This window comes from Vipera ursinii (assembly GCF_947247035.1).
Source record: "Vipera ursinii genome assembly, chromosome: 2".
Lineage (NCBI taxonomy): Eukaryota > Metazoa > Chordata > Lepidosauria > Squamata > Viperidae > Vipera > Vipera ursinii.
Window position 1 is genome coordinate 18,136,490 of NC_139513.1, and position 24,690 is coordinate 18,161,179.

At 45.3% G+C, this 24,690-nt stretch overlaps 1 long non-coding RNA gene across 1 annotated transcript; it reads left to right on the top strand.

Annotated features, from left to right (window-relative positions):
- Positions 1-509: 509 nt before the first annotated feature.
- LOC310636145 lies at positions 510-24,510 on the top strand. Its single transcript, XR_014491618.1, has 4 exons — positions 510-701; positions 927-1,071; positions 19,326-24,101; positions 24,350-24,510. It is a non-coding gene; the product is annotated as an uncharacterized lncRNA (long non-coding RNA).
- The last annotated feature ends 180 nt before the right edge of the window (positions 24,511-24,690 follow it).

Sequence of the window (24,690 nt, forward strand, 5' to 3'; positions counted from 1 at the left end):
AGTTGAAGTCCACGAGTCATAAAAGGGCCAAGTTTGAAGACCCCTGGTTTAAATTCTCGTTTCTTGCAAACAAAGCGGCTTGCTTCAGTTGTGGTAGCTATGGGTGCAATCCCTGGGAGACCCGAAAGAACAGTTTCGAGATGGATCCGAAGTGAAACTATCGCCGTGGTCGGTGGTGTTGAAAAAAAATCACTTGGTGGCTGTCAATCTCGCGACCTCACGTCACGTGTCGGGACCTATCGCGTTTTTTTTCCCCATTGCCAGCAATGGGGTGGGTGGGTGCGGTTTTGGTTATGACCCATCCGGCCCGCGGGCGGGCAGTTTGACACCCCTTTGCAAACAAAGAGCGATTTTCAGCTTTATGTCGCTAGATGGCGCTCCATGAAATAAATATGGTAACACCCGGCGCCTAGTAAGCCGTCGCTACCGGCGTAGCGGAATCGATGGTTGCTGAATACTGACAATCCAACGGGAGGGGGAGCGACGGAGCCGAAAGTTGTATAAACAAACGAGCACTGGATTCCTAGAGAGGAGAACAGAGGAATCTCCTCTTCCGGCTGACCCAGAATGGAAGCGTGGAGGGCGGCTCTCCTGCTCTTTCCTGGGATGGCAGCAGCTGGAAGCTTGAGTTGAGGACGGGTCGGAGGGAGCCAGTAAAGTTGTTTGGTTTCCTCCACAGAGAAGAAAGCAAACAGAAACAGGTCAGCTGCTGCTGGTAGTGCTGCGTGTTCCTTCCCTCCCCAAATTTTGTTCCAGTGGGGCTGGTCGCTTTAAAAGTGGTGCCTGCCATTTTCAGTTGGTTGGGAGATTTAAAAAGTCTCCTTTCAGTTTAGGGTGGGCTCTTCGCGATTTTTATGATCTTGTTGGGGTTTTTTTTTTGGAAACCGAGGAGTTTCACGCGCAAAACTGGGCATTATATCTTGCAGATGTTTTGAGCACTTTTTTCATCTGTTGAAGACGTTCATCCGTTGAAGCCCCCTCTTCCTCTAAAATTAGACTAAGAAGCTTGAGGGTAGCCACTTCTGGGACATGTTTGCAGTTGAAATGCACGTGGAGTTTTGACATACTTTGGTAAGTATGCTTCATATTTGTGTGCATATCTGTATGTGGGTGACATGGCCCAGGGGTTAAAGATGCTCTTCAGTGCTTCCAGCTGGAGAGCTGACTTTTGGGGTTCAAGACCTGCTCTCCATGCAACAGGGTGAGCTCCCATTACTTGCCAGCCTTGCAGTTTGAAAGCATGCATTTTGCTTGTCCTCTGATTTCAAAGAACGGAATTATTATTATTATTATTAATTTTATTTGTATACCGCCCTTCTCCCGAAGGACTCAGGGCGGTGAACAGGGCAATGCATGCTAAAAGACAAAATACAAAAATTAAAAGAGATTAAACAAAATGCCCACAACTCTTACAATAAGTTAAAACACAATAAAAATAAGTTAAAACACATTAATAAAACCCAACCCCATCCCATCAGGCCAGGCCAGCTTGTTCGAAGAGGTAAGTCTTTAGATCACGCCAGAAGGAGCGGAGGTCGGGCGCCATCTGGAGCTCAACCGGAAGATGGTTCCATAAATCCGGCACGCCCACAGAGAACGCCCTCCCCCTGGGGGCCACCAGTCGGCATTCTTTGACTGGTGGCACCCTGAGGAGGCCCTCTCTGTGGGAGCGCACTGGGCGGAGGGAAGTTGATGCCTGTTCTGAACCAGCCCTCTTCTAGCAAACCCCTATTCAAAAAGAAGAGACTGGAGAGCGTCCAAGGCTAAAAGGCTTCTGCCAAGATTTAATTACGCAGTTAACAAAAACACTAGAGCTTGTCTTCTCAAGCGGAAAAGTTGCTTTCAGCAACCAGCCCCTCCCCAAACACTCCTTTTATAGAGAGCTCAGGGCGTGGTCTCCCTGTGCCTCCTCCCGAGGAGTCCCACATTCTTTCTTTGTTTGTTCCTGCTCGACTGCCTCCTGCGTCGGGCGTCCTTGAACAGGGCCAGCTGTGGGTCATCATCTTCCGCACTATCGGGCTCACGCAGCTGAGAAGAGGGCCCCGGCTGGGAACTCTGCCAAGCCTCCACGCCATCATCAACCGGTTCATCTCCCACACGGTCCTCCTCCCCCTCATCTGAGTCATCCGACACATCTGAGCCGGCTGCCGAAACCACAGGCTGGCCCTGAGTCACAACACTATCCCGCACCGCAGGGCCCTTCCCCCGGGTCTGCCGATCCGGATGCGGTCGGGATGGGAACTGTTCGTGAAACGCAGTCACCAACGCAGGGGCATGAACGGCGGTCGCGTCTTCCCATGTGAAGTCCTCCGGCCCGTACCCTTTCCACTCGATCAGGTACTGGAAGCGACCTTTCAGCCAGCGGGAATCCCTGATGCTGGCAACCTCGTACTCGGGGGTGCTGCCTCCATCACGAGTTCCTGATGGGGGAGGTTCCGCTTGGCGAAGTGGACAGGCCGGTTGTTCGGGGACCAACAAGGACCGATGGAAGACGGGGTGCACGCGCAGGGAACGTGGCAGAGTTAAACAATAGGCGACCGGATTGATGACGGCCTCGACTGGGAACGGTCCAAGGTAACGGTGGTCCAGCTTCCTCGCCGGCCGAGTGGATGGTAGGTTCCTGGTGGACAGCCAGACCCGATCCCCCACCGATAGTGGAGGCGTATCCCTTCTCGACCGATCGGCGAACCTCTTGTAGTCGGCCTTGGCCTTCTCCAGCTGCCGTCGCACCAACCGATGGATCGCCTGTAACTCCGCCATAAATTCGTTCGCTGCCGGCTCCGATGAGTCCACGGGAGAAAGGGGGAAAAACCGGGGGTGATAACCCACGTTGGCCAAGAATGGTGTCATCTGCGTGGAGGTGTGCTGCGAGTTGTTAAAGGCAAACTCGGCTATGGCCAAATAGTCCACCCAATTGTCCTGCTGCAGGTTAACGTAGCAGCGCAGATACTGCTCTAAGATGCCGATGACCTTCTCGGTACCCCCGTCGGTCTGAGGATGATGCGCGGACGAGAGGCAAACCTTAATGTCCAACGCCCGCATCAACTCCTGCCAGAAGCGGGCTGTAAACTGGGCCCCCCTATCGGAGATGACTCTATCGGGAAGGCCGTGCAGCCGGAACACCTGTTGGATGAACATGCGACTAGTGGCGCGAGCTGACGGTAAGCCGCGACAGTGGATGAAGTGCGCCATCTTGGTCAACATGTCCACCACCACAAACACTGTCGTGAAGCCGGAGGATGGGGGTAGATCCGTCAGAAAGTCCATGGACACAGCCCCCCAGGGTCTCTTGGGTGTTGGCAAGGGCTGCAGTAAACCAGGCGGGGCCCCTGTCGCTGACTTGGCCTGCCTGCAAGGAATGCAGGAGGTGACATAAGACTGGACATCGTGTCGGACTCGGGGCCACCAGAAGGTACGGGAGACCAGGTTCAGAGTCTTGAACAGGCCAAAATGCCCCGCAGCCGGGTTATCATGACACTGGCTGAGGACGAGTCCCCTGAGTGGCCCTCCTGGAACATAGAGCCGGTCACGATAATACAGGAGTCCATCCGCGACCGACCAAGGCGAATCTGGCCCCACCTCTTCCTTCCGCTGAGCCACCCACGCCTCCTGCTGCTGCGCCTCCCGGATCCGAGCCCGTATATCCACCGGCTCCCGCACCGCAGCAAAAGACTCGACGGGGATCACTGTCCTGGGCGGAAGCTTGTCTTCCGCTCAGGTGTATTCGGGCTTTCTGGACAGAGCATCCGCTCTCTGGTTGTGCCCGCTTGGTATGTACCGCACCCGGAAGTCAAACCTCGCAAAGAAGAGGGACCACCGGATCTGGCGTTGATTCAAATTCCGAGCGGTCTGCAGGCTTTCCAGATTCTTGTGGTCCGTCCGGACCTCGATCTGATGCCGCGCCCCCTCCAGATGATGCCTCCAAGCCTCGAATGCCGCCTTGATGGCCAGCAGCTCCTTCTCCCAGATGGTATAGTTGCGCTCCGAGGGGTTCAATTTCCGAGAGTGATACGCGCAAGGGAAAAGGGTACCGCTGGGCGTCGTTGCCTGGAGTAACACGGCCCCAATGGCAATGTCGGAGGCGTCCGCCTCCACGACAAACGGCCGTTGCGGGTCGGGATGTTTCAAGATGGGCTCCTTCATGAAGGCGTCCTTCAAAGCCTGGAACGCCTGTTGTTCGGGGGCGTTCCACTGGAACCGAGTCTTCTTCTGCAGGAGCCGGGTGAGGGGGGCTGTCAAGGCAGCAAAGCCAGGGATGAATGTCCGATAGTAGTTGGCAAATCCAAGGAGTCGCTGAACGTCCTTCACGCGACGCGGGGGTTGCCAACTCTGCAACGACTCGACTTTACTCGGCTCCATGGCGATGCCCTCAGGAGAAATGCGGTGACCCAGGAAATCGATGGTCACCTGGTAGAACTGGCACTTCTCCAACTTGGCAAACAGCCGATGTTCCCGGAGGCGCTGCAGGACCTGACGGAGATGCTGATGATGCGCTTCACGCGACGGGGAGTAAATCAGGATGTCGTCCAGGTAAATCACGACAAACTGGTCCAACAGATCCCGAAAGATATCGTTCATAAAATGCTGAAACACAGCGGGGGCGTTGGTCAGGCCAAACGGCATCACCGTGTACTCGAAATGTCCATAGCGAGTACCAAACGCCGTCTTCCACTCATCACCCGGCCGAACCCTGACGAGGTTGTAAGCTCCACGCAGGTCCAGTTTCGTGAAGATCTTAGCCTCCCGGAGTCGGTCCAAGAGCTCGGGGATGAGGGGCAGCGGGTAGCGGTTACGCAGCGTGATGGCATTGAGTTTCCGGTAGTCACAGCAAAGCCGTAACTCGCCCGACTTCTTTTTGACGAAGAGCACGGGTGCAGACACTGGCGAGGACGAGGGCCGGATGAAACCACGAGCCAAATTCTTTGTCAGGAAGTCCCGCAATGCAGCCAACTCGGGCTCCGACATGGAGTACAAACGCCCCACTGGGAGAGGCGCATCAGGGACTAGATCAATGGAACAGTCATAGGGCCTGTGCGGGGGTAATTGGTCCGCCTCTGACTCGCTGAACACATCAGCAAAGTCGGACAGTTCGGGAGGCAAGGAAACCCCTGAGGAACCCTCCACCTGGCCGGCACAGATATGGCGGGTGTGGTCCACGCACTGCAAACTTGGGAAGGTGACCAAGTTCTGATACCAATAGATCTGTGGATCATGCACCCGGAGCCACGCCAGTCCCAAGACCACGGGGAAGTGCAGATCCGAAGTGACGTAAAACTGAATGGCCTCCACATGGGTACTGATGGCCATACACACGGGTTGCGTGGCGGCCGTAATAGGCCCGGACAGGAGCACTCGACCATCGATGGTCTCCACAAGCATGGGCGGATCCACTGGACACTGGGGAACAGCCCATTTGGCCACAAAGGCCGAATCCATAAAGTTAGTGGTAGCCCCAGAGTCAATTAAGGCATGGACCGGAATCCCCTCTGGCTTGCCAGGAAGGATCAGTCGTGCCTCCAGAATCAAATGCCATGGAGGTTCACAGGCACCGTCGGAACGGCGTCGCTCGGCGTGGTCGTTGTGGGTCGCCCGATCTTTCACACCGTCTAGATCGGGCTCGGGCCGTTTCCCGATAGCAAAGCAGGGGACTTTCTCGGGGCAGGCTTGGTCACTGACGCCCGCTGACGCTTCTTCGGGCAAGAAGCAGCCAAATGTCCAGGGTCCCCACAGTAAAAACACAACCCCTCCGATCGTCGTCTGTCCATTTCCGTCACCGATAGACGGGACCTGGCGGCACCCAGCTCCATTGGCTCCTCCCTCTGGACTGGGGGCTCACGCACAACAGGGGCGGCAGGGGTCTGTGGGGTGGCACGGCGACTCTTACGCTGCTGCAGCCGGGCATCGATCCGCAGACAAAGATGGATCAGCCCATTCAGGTCTGAGGGAATGTCCACGCGGGCCAGCTCATCCAACATCTCCTCTGACAAGCCATCCTGAAAGGCATCCACGAGCGCAGCCTCATTCCAGGCGGAATCCTGGCTAAGCAGCCGGAAATCGCTGATATAGGCCTGTAGAGGGCGCTGACCCTGCCTCAAAGCTTTCAGGCGTCGGGTGGCAGTCTGCGCCTTAATCGGGTCCTCGTACATGAGGCGCATATGGTCACAAAACCCCCCAAAGTTATCCAACAAAGGGCTAGGCTGTGCCAACAGAGGCGTGCCCCAACGAGCTGCATCTCCCGACAGAAGGCTCAACAGGGAATCCCACCTTATCTCGGTCAGTGGGGAAATCAGCTGCTCTCACGCTGATATAAAGCTGGCATTGTCCCAGGAAGGCAGGAAACAGTTCTGGTTTACCAGCAAATTTATCCGGCATAGCTATCTGACATTTCCTCCTGGGTGGGGGTGCAGCATGTACCTGAGCTTGCAGTTGTGCCACCTGAGCTGCCAGCAAAGTGAGTTGCTGGGTGAGCTGGGCATTCTCGGCAAGAAGCTGCTCCATCGTAGTAATAAGGGGTGGGTGGCTGAAAGCAAACTGTTCTGAACCAGCCCTCTTCTAGCAAACCCCTATTCAAAAAGAAGAGACTGGAGAGCGTCCAAGGCTAAAAGGCTTCTGCCAAGATTTAATTACGCAGTTAACAAAAACACTAGAGCTTGTCTTCTCAAGCGGAAAAGTTGCTTTCAGCAACCAGCCCCTCCCCAAACACTCCTTTTATAGAGAGCTCAGGGCGTGGTCTCCCTGTGCCTCCTCCCGAGGAGTCCCACATTCTTTCTTTGTTTGTTCCTGCTCGACTGCCTCCTGCGTCGGGCGTCCTTGAACAGGGCCAGCTGTGGGTCATCTTCCGCACTATCGGGCTCACGCAGCTGAGAAGAGGGCCCCGGCTGGGAACTCTGCCAAGCCTCCACGCCATCATCAACCGGTTCGTCTCCCACACGGTCCTCCTCCCCCTCATCTGAGTCATCCGACACATCTGAGCCGGCTGCCGAAACCACAGGCTGGCCCTGAGTCACAACAATGCCAGCCGCAGGTGCTCCCTAAGGTATTCCGGACCCATGCCATGTAGGGCTTTGTAGGTCATTACCAACACCTTGAATCTCACCCGGAAGACAACTGGAAGCCAATGCAGCTCGCGGAGCAGAGGTGTAACATGGGAGTATCGGGAAACTCCCAACACAACTCTCGCGGCTGCATTCTGTACCAGTTGGAGCCTCCGAGTGGTCTTCAAGGGCAGCCCCATGTAGAGAGCGTTGCAGTAGTCCAAAGGAGAGGTCACGAGTGCGTGAGTGACCATACATAAGGCATCCCGGTCTAGATAGGGCTGCAACAAATTAAGATTGTTTTGGCACGATCTGTTTTTGAAAAACCCGTGTTCACTTCTGCTTATAACTTTGCTTGCTTCTAGCTATTTGCAGGTCTGAAGCTTTATTAACTTTTCCAGGATCTTCCCAGGTATTAATGTCAAGCTGATTTGTCTGTGGTTTCCTGGATCTGTTATTTTTTTCCTCTTTTGAAGATTGGGAATACATCAACTCTTTTCTAGTCCTCTGGTAGTTCCCCGGTAATCCAAGATCTTTGAAAGATAAGGTTCAGTGGTTCTGAGATCACATCTGGCAGCTCTGGCAGCACTCTGGGGTGTAATCTGTCAGCGGTGATTTGAACCTGTCTAGAGCAGACAGATATATCTCTTAGTATTTTCTTGCTTATTTTAATTTGTATTCCTAATCTGTCTTTCACAGTTAAGCTTTTGATAAATTGGGCTGTATTATCTTTGTGTGACGACAGATGCAAAAATGAATTGAGTAGCTCTGCTTTCTACTGCCCATTACTTCCTTGCCAGCGTCTCTCATTAGTGGACCAATTGTTTCCTTGACTTTTTTTCTTGTTTTTTTATATGTTGAAATAAACTTTAAATTTTTTTTTTGACATTTCCTGCAAGTCTTATTTCATTTTGAGCCTTAGCTTTTCTGACCATCATTACAAGTTTGGGCTTTTTGCTCTCTGCCTTAGTTATATCTCCCTTTTTCCATTTTTTTTGTAATTATTCTTTTTGTCTTTCAGTTTATCAGAGTTCTTTGTTGTAACCAGGCTGGTGGTTTCTTGGGTTTCTTGTTTTTCTTTTTCAGTGGTATTGAGCTGGACTGGGCTGTTGTAATCCTATTTTTCAGAGTTTCCTAACCCTGTTGAGTGGTTTTCCCCCTTAAGATTTTATATCCATGGAATCCTTCCCAAACTCTCTCTAGGTTTATTAAAATAATATAATATAATATAATTTTATTTGTATACTGCCCTTCTCCCGAAGGACTCAGGGCGGTGAACAGGGCAATACATGTTAAAAGACAAAATACAAAAATTAAAAAAGATTAAACAAGTGCCCAAAACTATAACAGTAGGTTAAAATACATAAAACCCAACCCCGTCCCATCAAAATAAGCTCTTTTGAAGTCTAAGACACTGGTTTGATTATGTTCTATTGTTTGCATTTGCATTATATTGAATTCCAGTATGACGTGGTCACTCTACCACACAGTTGCAACAACTTCAACCCCCTCTATCACTTCTTATGTGTTGTGTATAGCAATGCCTTTAGTTCCCTCCTCTACCTTTTGGATGACAAAGTTGTCAGCTAGATTGGTTGGGAACCTATTCAATTTCCCACCTGATGCAGAATTTGTCACCCAGTTGATGTCAGGCTAGTTAGACCCTCATTACTATTATGGAGTGTTTCTGAAATACATTCGTTAACTGGTTAGCAAAAAGTTCATCTATTTCTCCTGCTTGGGTGGGTGGCCTGTAGTGATGACAATGGAAATGAGCTCCATGCCCTAGAGTCAGACATAGACTGACAGGGAAATCTTTATCTATTGTAAATCTGTATAATCTATCCTCAGCATTTTCTGATATATTTGAAAATAACAGTTTGTAATGCTAAGAGTTTGTGATTTGCTGAAGTCCAAAAGGGAATGTAATGTTTGTGTGGATATTTGAACTTGGATCTCGCTAGTTTTCTATACATCAACTGAATCATAGTTAACATTAGAGGTTAAAGTAGCATTTTGGCATGCTTGCCTTTTCATTATAATGCATGCTTTTTCTCTTGCTGTTTTCACATCTTCTGCAGCGACTTTATAAACAACCATTTATGTCCATTTTATAGACAAATAGGATGCCAGGAAGAGAATTCCGGACAAGTGAGAATCACAAGCAGCATTAAAAAAGAAAGCAAATCCAGCCAGCAATGAAAGTTTTTTCCGACTCCTCCGAAAACTACAAAATTCTTCTCCTTCATGAGGAAGGTGAGAGACAAGAGAGAATAATAGGAAGAGAATGTTGAGCTGGAAAAAACTGAGTGTGTAGAGCTGAAGCAAACACTCCAGAGAAAAGTCAAGGGGGACAATTTGAAATACAGAAAAAGGGAAACAATCTGGAAATCAGTGAGGAGGAAGGAGTCACTTGTATAATCACATACGATAGGCAGTCAAGCGAGCCTTGCCCTGTGAAGAAAGAATAGCTTGAATGAAAGCACCCATCCAAGAAGGGATCCAAAATGTTTTTGACCTTGAAAATTCAATAATGTTATAGGTTGAAAAGCCCCACTGATGTGCATATTGTGGGAAAAGCACAGATTGCACATCACACCTGATTATATACTAAAGGAACTGCTCTGAAGAAAAACCCACCCACTGTCCTCAATGTGGCACAAGCGTTAGGAAACACGTACCCCTAGTAATCAGTGATGGGATTCAGCCGGTTTGCACCACTATGGCAGAACCGGTAGCTAATTTTTTGTTGCCCAGGCCCAGAATGGACTTCCGGAAGCGGCATCCACACAAAAAACCAGTTGTTCTCCAATTTGAATCCCACCACTGCAAGTAGAAAAATGCAAGTAGAAAAATAGGGACCACTACGGTGGGAAGGTAACAGCGTTCCGTGCGCCTTTGGCGTCTAATCATGCCGGCCACATGACCACGGAGACGTCCTCGGACAAGCGCTGGCTCTTCGGCTTTGAAACGGAGATGAGCCCCGCCCCTAGAGTCGGAAATGACTAGCACGCACGTGCGGGGAAACCTTTACCTTTACCTTTTACTGCTAGTAATACAAAAAAAGGACTGAAATGGGGAAGAAATCATATGGGTGTTCCGATTGTGGGAAAACTTTCAAACGGAATTCTCACCTTGTGCAACACCAGAGGACGCACACAGGAGAGAAACCTTATGAGTGCCCAGATTGTGGGAAAGGCTTCAGTCAAAATTCTCACCTGGTGACACACCAGAGGATTCACACAGGAGAGAAACCGTACGAGTGTCAGGATTGTGGGAAAAGATTCAGTGATAACTCCAATTTGGTGATACATCAGAAGACTCACAGAGGAGAGAAACCGTATGTGTGTCCGGATTGTGGGAGAGGTTTCCTTTGCAATTCCCATCTGATGAAACACCTCAGGACTCACACAGGCGAGAAACCGTATGAGTGTCCCGATTGTGAGAAAGTTTTCAGTCATAATTCTGATCTTCTGAACCACCAGAAGAGTCATACTGGAGAGATACCATACAAGTGTCTGGACTGTGGGAAAGGTTTCATTCGGAATTCTGCCCTGCTAATGCACCAGAGGATTCACACTGGGGAGAAACCGTACAAGTGTCCCGATTGTGGTAAATGTTTCAGTTGGAATTCTAGCCTTGTGATGCACCAGAGGACTCACACAGGGGAGAAACCATATGAATGTCCGGACTGTGGGAAAGGTTTCAGTGCTAGGTCTATCTTGATAAATCATGTAGGTTTACATACAGGGGAGAAACCTTTCAAATGCCCAGAGTGCGGGAAGTGCTTCTCACAAACATCCTCCCTTAATAAACATAAAAAAATCCACATTAGGCAGAAGGGGATGAGTGAAGAAGGTGAAGCTTGAATTACTTTTCCGAGCTGCCTTTGCAAATGTAGCTGAGAAATTATTTAATTTCTGGTCTGATTCAGTTTAGTGAAACATGCGTCAGTGTTAGGCATGAGGGAGGAGAGAAAAGAAATGAAAATGGAAAATGTTAGCTTGATCAAGGTTAACTCCTTGCGTCTGGCTATCAGCAGGACGTAGTGGATATTCTCTTGTGAAAAAATAGTGCAATTGCTGCAAAAAGGCTTTGGGGTTATAGTTTTTGCATGTTTAACAAGAGATCATAGAAAAGCAACATGCAGAGTTTCAGAAATCTGCAGATGCTAAAAAAAATAGGAGCACTCTGATTTACTTAGTGATTATAGCTGCTCAAATGTGAGATGATCAGAGAGGAGAGGTAAAGAGAATTCAGGGTTCATTTTAAAAAACATTTTCAGAAATTCAGTGGAAGAAGAATCCCTGTTCAGTTTGTGCAGAGTGAAACAAGAACAGTGAAGCACAGAACGGAGAACATATGAAGGAGGTTAGGGGCAGTGAGAAAAGCACAAAAATTTCACATGTAAAGGTTGTTGAACGTGATATGCAAACACTACTTGAATATTATAGAGAAAAAAGGGACGTGGTTTTTTGAGCGTTAGGTTCTCCAGGTTTCCTAGCAACTCTTGCCGTGATCTTTGCTTGAGGTGCCTCTTGTTAGCCTTTGAATTCTGGTAGGTGATAGCAGTGGAAGGTGATACATTTTTGCTGAGTTTACTAGACACCAAATAAGTCAAGCGTTGTTCATTTCAGTAACATAATTTGGGTTATAACAGCGCTCCGAGTGACTCTGGACACACAAACAACGGAGCACTTGCTTCTCCAGTGGCTGTATTACAGAGACGTTTACTGCATAAACTGCTGTTCTCTTAGTTTCATTTAGACTTCTGCTTTTTAATATACTCTTGTCATTTATGTCTTTTGTTTTTTAGTATACTTATTATTTTTTAGACTTTGATTACTTTCTATAGTTTTTAGCTGAATACGCCCCATGTTTGTTAGGCTGGTATTTCACTATAATAAAAGATTTTAAATTGTAAAATAATCCAATTAGTTTTAATTTTTTGACATCTAATTCTCTCTTTTTAGTGTCATCTTTGGACACATCTGTTACTTTCTTTGTATGCTTTAGGCGCTGAAAATGCTTGAAATAGATCAAAAGCCTCTAGATCTTTGAGAGGACCACTCTGCAATGCAAACTCTTAGTTGCTACAACGTTCCGAAGTCTTTGGGGGGAAAAATGGGAGAAAATAAAGAGTTTGTAATGCTAAGAGTTTGTGATTTACTGAAGTGCAGAAGGGAATTTAATGTTTGTTGGATATTTGAACTTGGATCTCTCTAATCTTCTATAGAGAGGACATGATACTGCTAAGCTTGTAAGCCGCCCTGAGTCTTCGGAGAAGGGCGGGATATAAATGGAATTAAAATAAAAAAATAAAAAATAAAAATAAATGATCTCTGGCCAGAACCACCTCTGTGAAGGGACGACAATCTTTAGATCAGCTTTCTGCAAACTAGTTTCCTTCAAGTTTTTAACCCAAGTTGCTTGAGAATAATAACTTCTGGGGATTTGGAAGGCTGCTCAGAGCAATTCTGCCCTCTAGTGAGATTTAGGCTGCCCAACAATACAGATAGAAGGTTCAGAGGCAAAGCCAGTTAAAGTTCCTCCCATCTAGATGTGGTTTGGATGTAATGCCAGTGGATCTTCCAGGTTTGACCAGGGTTTCACTGTTCTATTAATAGGATGAAGCTGGCAATCATTTAGGTCTACACAAACAAGAACTTCATGAGCTTTTAATGCCCCACAGTTGGCTTTATCTTGCAAAGCCAAGTAAGACTCAACCTTCAACGGTGAAAAAAGTTAGGTTCTACAGTTGGGCAAGAAAAATCAGATACACAGGTATAGTATAGGGTTTCCCGCCTGAGCAGGGGGTTGGACTAGAAGACCTCCAAAGTCCCTTCCAATTCTGTTATTCTGTATACATTCTTCCCTCAGTTTGCCCGCCCAGGATGAATAACTGGCTGGAACAGAATTCACGGATCCAGAAATGATGTGTACTTGTGTGTGCACACCGTTTCCTGCCTGCACTTTTGAGCAACCAAGTCAGCCTACTCGTTAGCTGCACACCCAGGAATTTGATGCTGGTAACCCTTTCCACAGGTGAATCATTTATGCACAAAGAAGTGTGGCTGTGCCTGCCTTTTCTGAAATCGACAATGATCTTTTTGGTTTTTCCAACATTTAAAACTAGGCTGTTTTCCTTACACCAGTTCAACTACTTGTGTCTGGCTATCAGCAAAATATAGTGGATATTCCCTTCTGGGGAAAAAATACAATTGTGCCAAAATGTTTTTGGGATGTTTTATGTTATGTAATATACCGTATATATTAGAAGATAGGAGCACTCTGGTTTGTTTAGCGATTGTAGTTCCCCAAATATGAGATGATGGGAGCAGAGAGGTAAAGAGGGTTCGGAGTTCATGTTTTCCTAACTTTTTCAGAAATTCGGGGCAAGAAGAATCCCTTTTTAGATTGTGAAGCATCAAGCAAGAAGAGTGAAGCACAGAATGGAAAACATATGAGGGAGCTTTGGGCAGTGAGAAGAGCAGAAAAATTCCACATGTGAAGATTGTTGAACATGATATGCAAATACTATTGGAATATTATAGAGAAAAGGGGATTGTGGCTTTTGAGTGTAGGATCTTCGGTTTTTCCACCACCTTTTACTGTGATCTCCTTTGCTTGGAAGTGCCTCTTGTTATCCTTTGAATGCTGGTGGGTGATAGCAGTGGAAGGTGCTAAAATTTTTCCTTAAATGTAGATGGCGCCAAAGAATTCAAGTGTTGTTCATTTCAGTAACACAGTTCAGCTTATAATACAGTGTGCCCATGAATCTGAACATTCAGAAACAACAAAACATGTGCTTCTCCAGTGGCTGTATTATGGAGATATTAGTATCAGGTTCATTTGTCCATTTACAACAGATTGCTTAGTGATCATTTGAAGTTACAACGGCACTAAAAAAGTGACTTTATGACCATGTTTCACAGTTACGACCTTTGCACCATCCCCATGATCATGTGATCACAATTCAGACACTTGGCAACTGATTCATATTTATGATGGTCATAGGGTCCTGGGGTCATGTGATCCCCTTTTACAACCTTCTGACAAGCAAAGTCAATGGGGAAACCAGATACACTTAAAAACTGGGTTACTAACTAATCAGCTCCACTGCTTCACTTAACAACCGTGGCAAGAAAGGTTGTAAAATGGGGCAAAACTCAACAAATTTCTCACTTAACAACAGAAATTTTGGGCTGAGTTGTGGTTGTGTCAAAGCCTACCTGTACTGCCTGTACTTAGGGTGCATAGGATAATTCTGTAGCTCCCTGCGGCTTTGAGATAGTCGCCCTGGTACAAAATATCAATAATGTTGCCAGGTTCTGCAGAGCAGACTTAAAATTGGTCAGATGATGGATGACTTGTGCCATAAACTAGTCTGAAGGAACATCCAGTTCATCATACTGTGTGCTCTGTAAAGTGATAGATTTAATCTGCCATATGCTGAGTCCTTCGGGAAATACAATAAAATAAATAAATAAATAAATATGCTAAAATTTATGTGCCCTATCTTGTGCCCTATCTTGAACTATGGTGCTGGAGAAGACTCCTGCGAGTCCCTTGGACTGCAAGGCGATCAAACCGGTCAGTCCTAGAGGAGATCAACCCTGGCTGCTCTTTAGAAGGCCAGATCCTGAAGCTAAAACTCCAATACTTTGGCCACCTAATGAGAAGGAAGGACTCACTGGAGAAGAGCCAAATGCTGGGAAAGGTTGAGGGCAAGAGAAGAAGGGGACGACAGAGAATGAGGTGGCTGGATGGAGTCACTGAAGCAGTAGGCGTGAGCCTAAATGGACTCCAGAAGATGGTAGAGGACAGGAAGGCCTGGAGGAACATTGTCCATAGGGTCGCGATGGGTCGGACACGACTTCACAACTAAGAACAACAATAATTTGCTCTTAGTTCCATTTAGCCTTCTGTTTTTACTCTCTCATTTATGTCTCTCTTGTAACTTTTCATTTTGATATGGCCCAAGGGCTAATCAATAAAGACTTATGTCTCTCTTGTTTCTTTTTTTGTATAATTTCACTATTTTTACACTGTGATTACTTTCTCTACTTTTTAACTGAATACAGCCCACATTCATTATGCTGGTCTTTCACTGTAATAAACTTTTTAAACTTTAAATTAAATCAAATTATATTTATTTTTTGTCATATTCAATTCTCTCTTTTTAGTTTTATTTTTGGGTGCATCTGTTGTCACATTTTTATGGTTAAGGTGCTAAAAATGCTTGAAATGGCTGAAAAGCCCCTGGGTCTTTGAGAGGACTATTCCGCAAGGAGGACTCTTAGCAGCTACAACATTCTGATGTCTCTGTGGAACAAAATGGGACATTAGCACAGAGGGAATGGAAGTGAAAAAGTTGGAAGACTTCATAGCTGACTGATTACTGCAAGAGTTCATTGCTAAGTGTGTTTCTTTTGATTATCATTCTGCGAAAATAGTCAATTGAATTCACGTAATCTACCAGTGGAAGGAGAGTCATTTTCAAGGTGGAAACCTTTTAAAAAGGGGTTGATGAAACAAAGAGTGAAACATTCCTTGGCCTAGGATACTGTGAAAAGGATGGGTGAGCATTCAGATGAACATTTTGCCTTGGCTCTGCAGTCTTAAAAAGGGCCCTGGAGTTGAAGTCCATGAGTCATAAAAGAGCCGAGGTTGCCTACCCCTGATGTAGAGCTTCACTTTAGTTTGCAAAGTTAGGTTTTGAGGACTTATCCTTGACCCCGCAGTTATGCCCCCCCCCCCATAACTGGCTGGAACAGAATTCACCAATCCACTCGTGATGTGCATTTGGTGCTGTTTGTGTGCACATCGTTTCCTGCCCCCCCTCCCCACCCACGTTGATTTAAATCAGGGGTCTTCAAACTTGGCCCTTTGATGACTTGTGGACTTCAACTCCCAGAATTCCTCAGCCAGTGTGCCTGGCTGAGGAATTCTGGGAGTTGAAGTCCACAAGTCATAAAAGGGGCCAAGTTTGAAGACCTCTGATTTTAAATTCTTGGAAGCAAAGCCGCCGGGTCAGTTATACTAGCTGTGAGAACATCCCTGGGAGACCCGAAAGAACAGTTTAGAGACCGATCCCAAGTGAAATTATCGATGCGGTCGGCGGTTTTGAAATCACTTTGACGGCGCATACAAACAATCGATCCGAAATCTTGCAAAGAATAGATTTTCAGCCTTGCGTCGCTAGATGGCGCTCGATGAAATGAATAACACCCGCCGCCTAGAAAGCCGTTAAATACAGGGGCGGCGTCGATGGTTGTTGAGTGCTGACAATTCCAACGGGAGGGGGAGCGACGGAGCCGACAGGTGTATAAACAAACGAGTACTGGATTTCTAGAGAGGAGAGCAGAGGAATCTCCTCTTCCGGCTCATCCGTGGGAGGATGGAGGTCTGGAGGGCGGCTCTGTTGCTCTTCCCAGGATCAAACAGCAGCTGGAAAGTGAATTGAGGGCAGGTCGGAGAAGAAGCCGGGAGCAAGTTAGGGTTGTTTGATTTCCTCCACGGTGTAGAAGAAGAGAAGAAACCAGAGACACGTTGCTGCCGCACGGTCCTTCCCTCCCCAAGTTTTGTCCCAGTGGTGCTGGTCGCTTTAAAAGTGGTGCCTGCAAATTTTTTTTTTTGTTGGTTGGGAGATTTAAAAAGTCTCCTTCAGTTTAGGGTGGACTCTTCCGCGATTTTTGTGAGCTTGTTGTTTTCTTGGAAACCGAGGAGTTTCATGCGCAAAACTGGGCATTACATCTTGCAAATGCTTTCAGCACTTTTTCATCGGTTGAAGCCCCTCATCTGTCGAAGCCCTTCATCTATTGAAAGCCCTCTCTTCCTCTAAAATTAGACTAAAAAATTTGAGCGTACCCACTTCTGGGATATCTTTGCGCCTAAAATATACACGGGAGTCTTAACATGCTTTTGGTAAGTGTGCTTAGATTTGTTTGATGTAAGGGACATGGTGGCTCAGTGGGTTAGGACGCTGAGCTTGTCGATCAGATGGTTGGCAGTTTGGCGGGTCGAATCCTAAGTGTCGCATAGCAGAGTGAGCACCTGTTACTCGTCCCAGCTTCTGCCAACCTAGCAGTTCGAAAGCACGTAAAAATGCAAGTAGAAAAATAGGGACCGCTACGGTGGGAAGGTAACAGCGTTCCGTGCACCTTTGGCGTCTAGTCATGCCGGCCACATGACCACGGAGACGTCCTCGGACAAGCACTGGCTCTTCAGCTTTGAAACGGAGATGAGCACCGGCCCCTAGAGTTGGAAACGACTAGCACGCATTTGCGGGGGAGCCTTTACCTTTATATCTGTATGGAGTGCAATGACTCAGTGGTTAAAGATCCTGAGCTGGAGGGCTGATGACTGGGGTTCAAGGCCTGAGCTCCATAGAACAGGGTGAGCTCCTGTTACTTCCCCTGCTCCTGCCAACATAGCAGTTCGAAAGCAGGCAAATAATAGAGTAATAGAGTTCTATGTGCCTTTGTCGTAGAGTCATGCTGGCCACAGAACCACTGAAATTATCTTTGGACAATGCTGGCTCCCTGGACCAAGAAACAAAAGAACAGAATAACAGAATAGTACAGTTGGAAGAGACCTTGAAGGTCTTCTAGCTCAACCCCCCTGTTCAAGCAAGAGACCCTATGCCATTCCAGGCAAGTGGCTGTCCAGTCTCTTGTTAAAAGCCTCCAATGATGGAGCACCCACAACATCTGAAGGCAAGCCGTTCCACTGGTTGATTGTTCTTATTGTTAGGAAATTTCTCCTTGGTTCTAAGTTGCTTCTCTCCTGGATTAGTTTCCATCCATTGTTTCTTGCCTTCCCTTTTGGTCCTTTGGAATATACATTGACCCCCTCTTGTTTGTGTCAGCCCCCAGATATTGGAACAGTGCTATTATGTCACCCCTAGTCCTTTTCTCTAGACTAGACAAACCCAATTCCTGCAATCATTCTTCATGTGTTTTAGCCTCCAGCCACCTAATCATCTTCGTTGCTCTTCTCTGCACTCTTCCAGAATCTCCTCATTGTTTTTATAATATGGTGACCAAAAATGAATTGAATAGCTCTGCTTTCTCTCTACTGCCTCTTACTTCCTTGCCATCTTCTCTCATTAGTGGACCAATTATTTTCTTGACATTTTCTTGTTTTTTATATGTGTTGAAATGAACTTTTAAAATTATTTTTGACATTTGTTTCAAGACATCTTTCATTCTGAGCCTTAGCTTTTCTGATTTCCTCTTTGCAAGTTCGGGCTATTTGTTTGAACTCTGCCTTAGTTATATGTCCCTATTTCCACTATTTGTATTTATCCTTTTTGTCTTTCAATTTATCAGAGAATTCTTTGTCTAACCATGCTGGTTTCTTCTTGGATTTTTTGTTTTTCTTGTTCAGTGGTATTGAGCTGGACTGGAATTTTATAATCATATTTTTCAGTTTTCCAACTTTGTTGAGTGGTTTTCCCCTTTAAGATTTTCATCCATGGAATCCTTCCCAAGCTCTCTCTAAATTTGTTAAAACCAGCTCCTTTGAAGTCTAAGACACTGGTGTGATTATGTTCTGTTGTTTGTGTCTGCATTATATTGAATTCCAATATGACGTTGTCACTCTACCACACAGTTGCAACAACTTTAACCCCCCTCTTTCACTTCTTTTGTGTTAGTAAAAATTAGGTCCAGTATAGCTGTCCCTCCTCCACTTTTTGGATGACAAATGTTGTCAACTAAGTTGGTCAGGAACTTGTTCAATTTCCCACCTGATGCAGAGTTTGTCACCCAGTTGATGTCAGGCTAGTTAAAGTCCCTCATTACTCTTATGGAGTGTTTCTGAAATACATTCGTTAACTGGTTAGCAAGAAGTTCATCTATTTCTCCTGCTTGGTTGGGTGGCCTGTAGTGATGACAATGGAGATGAACTCTATGCCCTAGAGTCCAACCTGACTGACAGGGAAATCTTTATCTATTGCAAATCTGTATAATCTATCCTCAGCATTTTCTGATATATTTGAAAATAACAGTTTGTAACGCTAAGAGTTTGTGGTTTACTGAAGTCCAAAAGGGAATTTAATGTTTGTGTGGATATTTGAACTTGTATCTTTCTAGTTTTCTATGCATCAAATTAATCATATTTAATGTTAGAGGTTAATCCAGCATTTTCGCTTTTTGCATTATAATGCATGCTCTTTCTCTTGCTGATTTCACATCCTCTGCATGCTTTTTCTCTTGCTGTTTTCACATCTTCTGCAGCGACTTTATAAACAGCCATTAAACTAAGGGTTTTATGTCCATTTTATAGACAAATAGGATGCCAGGAAGAGAATTCCGGACAAGTGAGAATCACAAGCAGCATTAAAAAAGAAAGCAAATCCAGTCAGCAATGAAAGTTTTTTCCGACTCCTCCGAAAACTACAAAATTCTTCTCCTTCATGAGGAAGGTGAGAGACAAAAGAGAGAATAATAGGAAGAGAATTTTGAGCTGGAAAAAAATGAGTGTGTAGAGCTGAAGCAAACACTCCAGAGAAAAGTCAAGGGGGACAATTTGAAATACAGAAAAAGAGAAGTAATCTGGAAATCAGTGAGGAGGAAGGAGTCACTTGTATAATCACATAGGATAGGCAGTCAAGCGAGCCTTGCCCTGTGAAGAAAGAATAGCTTGAATGAAAGCACCCATCCAAGAAGGGATCCAAAATGTTTTTGACCTTGAAAATTCAATAATGTTATAGGTTGAAAAGTCCCACTGATGTGCATATAAAGAAAAGACCAACCTCTGTCCTCAGTGTGGCACAAGCTTTAGGAAACATGCTACCTTAGTGTTACAAAAGAGGATTGAAATGGGGGAGAAATCATATGGGTGCTCTGATTGTGGGAAAGCTTTCAATCGGAATTCTCACCTGGTGACACACCAGAGGACACACACAGGAGAGAAACCCTATGTGTGTCCAGATTGTGGGAAAGGCTTCAGTCAGAATTCCCACCTGGTGACACACCAGAGGACACACACAGGGGAGAAACCGTATGAGTGTTGGGATTGTGGGAAAAGTTTCAGTCGGAATTCCCACCTGGTGATACACCAGAGGACACACAGAGTGGAGAAGGTGTATGAATGTCCAGATTGTGGGAAAGGTTTCAGTCACAATTCCAACCTGGTGATACACCAGAGGACTCATACAGGAGAGAAACCATATGAGTGTCCCAGTTGTGGGAAGACTTTCAGTCGTAATACCAATCTTGTGAATCATCTGAGGACTCACACAGGAGCAAACACGTATGAGTGTCCAGACTGTGGGAAAAGTTTCAGTCATAATTCCACCCTGATGATACACCAGAGGACTCACACAGGGGAGAAAGTTTATGAATGTCCAGACTGTGGGAAAGGTTTCAGTCATAATTCCATCCTGATGATACACCAGAGGACTCACACAGGGGAGAAACCATATGAGTGTCCGGATTGTGGGAAAAGTTTCAGTCATAATTCTGCCCTTGCGATACACCAAAGAATTCACACCGGAGAAAAACCATACGAATGTCCAGATTGTGGGAAAGGTTTTAGTAATAATTCCAACCTTGTGAAACACCAAAGGACTCACAGAGGGGAGAAACCGTACGAATGTCCAGATTGCGGGAAAGGTTTCAGTCATAATTCCAACCTGATGACACACCAGAGGATTCACACAGGGGAGAAACCATATGAGTGTCCCAGTTGCGGGAAAGGTTTCAGTCAGAATTCGAACCTTGTTAAACACCTGAGGACTCATGCTCGAGAGAAACGGTACAAGTGTCCAGATTGTGGGAAATGTTTCTTTCGTAATTCCAACCTCATGATACACCAGAGGACTCACATAGGAGACAAACCCTTTGAATGTCCTAATTGTGGGAAAAGTTTCAGTAATAATTCCAACCTTGTGAAACACAAGAAGACTCACACTGGGGAGAAACCCTATGAGTGTCCAGATTGTGGGAAAAGTTTCAATCAGAATTCCAACCTGCTGATACACCAGAGGACTCACACTGGGGAGAAACCGTATGAGTGCTTGGTCTGTGGAAAATATTTCAGTTGGTATTCTGGCCTGGTGATACACCAGAGGACTCATACAGGGGAGAAGCCATATGAGTGTCCTGATTGTGGGAAAGGTTTCAGTACTAGGACTAATCTTATAAATCATGTAGGTTTACACACAGGTGAGAAACCTTTCAAGTGCCCAGAGTGTGGACGGTGCTTCTCGCAAACATCCTCTCTTATTAAACATAAGAAAATCCACATGACCCAGAAGATGATACGTAAAGAGAAGGCTTGAATTTCTTTTCTCATCTGCCTTTGCAAGTTCAGCTGAGAAATTAAGTATTTAATTTCTTACCTGATTCTGTTTAGCCTTACATGTCTCAGTATTAGGTATGACGGAGGAGAGAAAGAAATGAAAATGGAAAATGATAGCTTGATCAAGGTTAACTACTTGTGTCTGGCTATCAGCAAAATATAGTAGATATTTCCTTTTGCAAAAAAGCACAATTGCTGCCAAAAGGCTTTTGGGGATGTTTTTTGCATGTTGAACAATAGAGATCATAGAAAAGCAACATACAGTTTTTTAGATCCTGAAAAAATATATTAGGAGATAGGAGCACTCTGATTTACTTGCCTATTGTAGCTCCTCAAATATGAGTTGATGGGAGAAGTAAGGAGGGTTCAGAGTTCATCTTTTCCTAACATTTTCAGAAATTCAGGACAAGAAGAATTCCTGTTCAGATTGTGAAGCATAGAATGGAGAACCTATGAGGGAGATTTGGGGCAGTGAGAAGAAAATTTCATATGTAAAGGTTCTTGAACATGATATGCAAATACAGCTGGATCTAAATTTAGGAAAGGATACGGAGGTTTTGAAAGAGGTCAGGTGTCTGCCAGGTGCAGAGACAAGAGGCATATTTTGAAGATAGTCAGGAATTCCAGTAAGAACTGTGATGTTGATGCTATTGTACATCTTGGCGCAAATGATCTGTCCCCAAAAGATGTACTCTCTGTGCAGAATGATTTCCAGAGCTTGGGGCAGGAACTTGGTAGGATAGAGGTTTTACCAGTATATAAAGAACAAAAAGGAACTAGTCATGATGTCTGCAGCTGGTCCGATGAAACAGAGTTCGTCTGCATCTGTCAAAGAAAGGGACTGAGTTACTTGGCATCAAATTTACAGTTTTTCTAGAGAAACATTTAAACTAAACTGGGAGAGTTAGTTAATTGATACAGAATATTTCTATACATGTTATGTAGAAAGTAAACACAGAATCAGTCAAAAAGGACTCGTGTCTATACACCAACATGCAGAGTATGAGCAATAAACATGGTGAATTAAAAATACAAGTAAATAAAGGCAGATATATTGTTGCCATTAGGGAAACTTGGTGGGATGAAACCCACAAATGGAATATTTATTTATTTATTTATTTGGATTTGTATACCGCCCTTTCCCGAAGGACTCAGGGCAGTTTACAGGGAATTAAAACAAGAAATACAAAAATTAAAAACAATTAAAAAGATTATAACAGTCCCTGAAAGAGTAAAACCCCCAATTAAAATTAAAATTAAAATTCTCAGCCTGGACCAGAGAGCTCGAAGAGCCAGGTGTTCAGGTCCCGGCAGAATGAACGGAGGATGGGGGCAGTCCTCAGCTCCACAGGCAGCTGGTTCCAGAGGGCAGGCGCACCCACTGAGAAGGCCCTCCCCCTGGGCGTTACCCGCCGGCAAACTTTTACCGCCGGCACCCTGAGAAGACCTTCCCTGTGGGAGCGCACTGGACGAAGGGAACTTGATGCTGGCAGCAGGTGTTCCCTCAGATATCCCTCAGATATCAGCTAGAGGGACTTAAATTATTTTTTAAAAACGGACCAAATAAAAGAGGAGGTGGAGGTGTACTATATATAAGAAATAACTACATCTCTACAGAAATAGAGTACAACAATGATGAAAACTGTCTTGAATGCATTTGGGTCAATATAAAAGGGGGGGAAATGACATTGCCATAGGTGTATACTATAGTTCACCCAGCCAGAGAAAATAGTCAGTTAGTCTTAGTCAGTTAACTAAGGTATGTAGGAAGTATATCACAATAGTAATGGGGGACTTTAACTACCCTGACATCACCTGGGAGACACTATGTGGAAGATCAAACAGGCTTTGTTATTCTAGAGAAAAAATGGATGTAGTTTTTGAATGTAGGATCTTCAAGTTTTCTACCAACTGCTGCTGTGATCTACTTTGCTCGGGGGTGCCTCTTGTTATCCTTTGAATGCTGGTGGGTGATAGCAGTGGAAGCTGCTAAATGTTTTCCTGAATTTAGAAGACACCAAAGAATTCAAGGGTTGTTCATTTCAGTAATACAGTTCAGGTTGTAATACAATGCCCCGGTGGTTCTGGACACATAGAAACAACAAATCCTGTGTTTCTCCAGTGACTTTATCACAGCACTGTGTTGTATCAGGCTTGTTTCTCCAGCACTGCATAAATACTCAGGATGCACAGGACAATTCTGTAGCTCCCTTCTGCTTTCAAATGGCCGCCCTGGTACAAAATACAGTATAATGTTGCCAGGTTTTGCAGAGCAGCAGTAAGAATTGGTCAGACGATGGATGACTTGTGCCATAAACCAGTCTTAAGGAGCATCCAGCTCATCCTACAATTTGCTCTGTAGAGTAATAGATTTAGTTTGCCACATACTAAACTTCATGGAGCTACAGCCATCTTATGCCTTACTGTCTGCTTAGTTCCTGTCAGGGGATTGTGCAGCAGGTGTCCAAATGAAGTCATAGATTGACATGAGCTTGTATTTCTATACGTAAATATATTTTACAACTTATGTATACAGCAAACTAGATAGGCAAACAGGAGCATCATCAGGCAAATCACAGAACAGCATACAAAGCACACAGAAGAAAAAGGCTGGAAAACAGGGAAATTCCCCCTCCACACCCACAGCAACCAATCACAGTGCAGATTGCCTCATGCAGGATGCACCAATCAACCACAACTTTTCTGGCTCACTGCACAACCTCACTGCTCCAGCTACTAAATTTAAATACCTTAACAGTTCCATTTATTATTATTTATTATTTTTTCGACTTATATACCGCCCTATTCCCGTAGGACTCAGGGCAGTTTACAGGGCAATTAAAATCATACCGTACAAAAGTTAAAAATTTAAAACAATTAATTAAATTTAAAGCACAAAGTTTAAAAATTAAAACATTTAAAACCCAATTAAAACCCCTCAGTCTAGGCCTGACAGTTCAAAGAGCCAAGTTTTCAGGTCCCGGCAGAATGAGCGGAGGTCGGAGGCAGTCCTAAGACTCCTGTTTTTATATATACTCTGTCTTTTATGTCTTGGCTTTTTAGTATAATTACTGTTACTACACTTTGATTTCTGTACTTTTTAGCTAAATACACCCCACAGTCATTATGGTGGTCTTTAACTGTAATAAAGATTTTAAACCTTAAATTATTTTTTGTTCATGCCATAATGTATTTAATTCTCTTTCTCTTTTTGGTATCACTTTTGGACAGATCTGTTACGACATTTTATCATGCTTAGGCTCTGAAAATGCTTGAAATAGCTCAAAAGCCTCTGGATCTTTGAAAGCACCATTCCATGATACAACCTCTACAATATTCTGATATG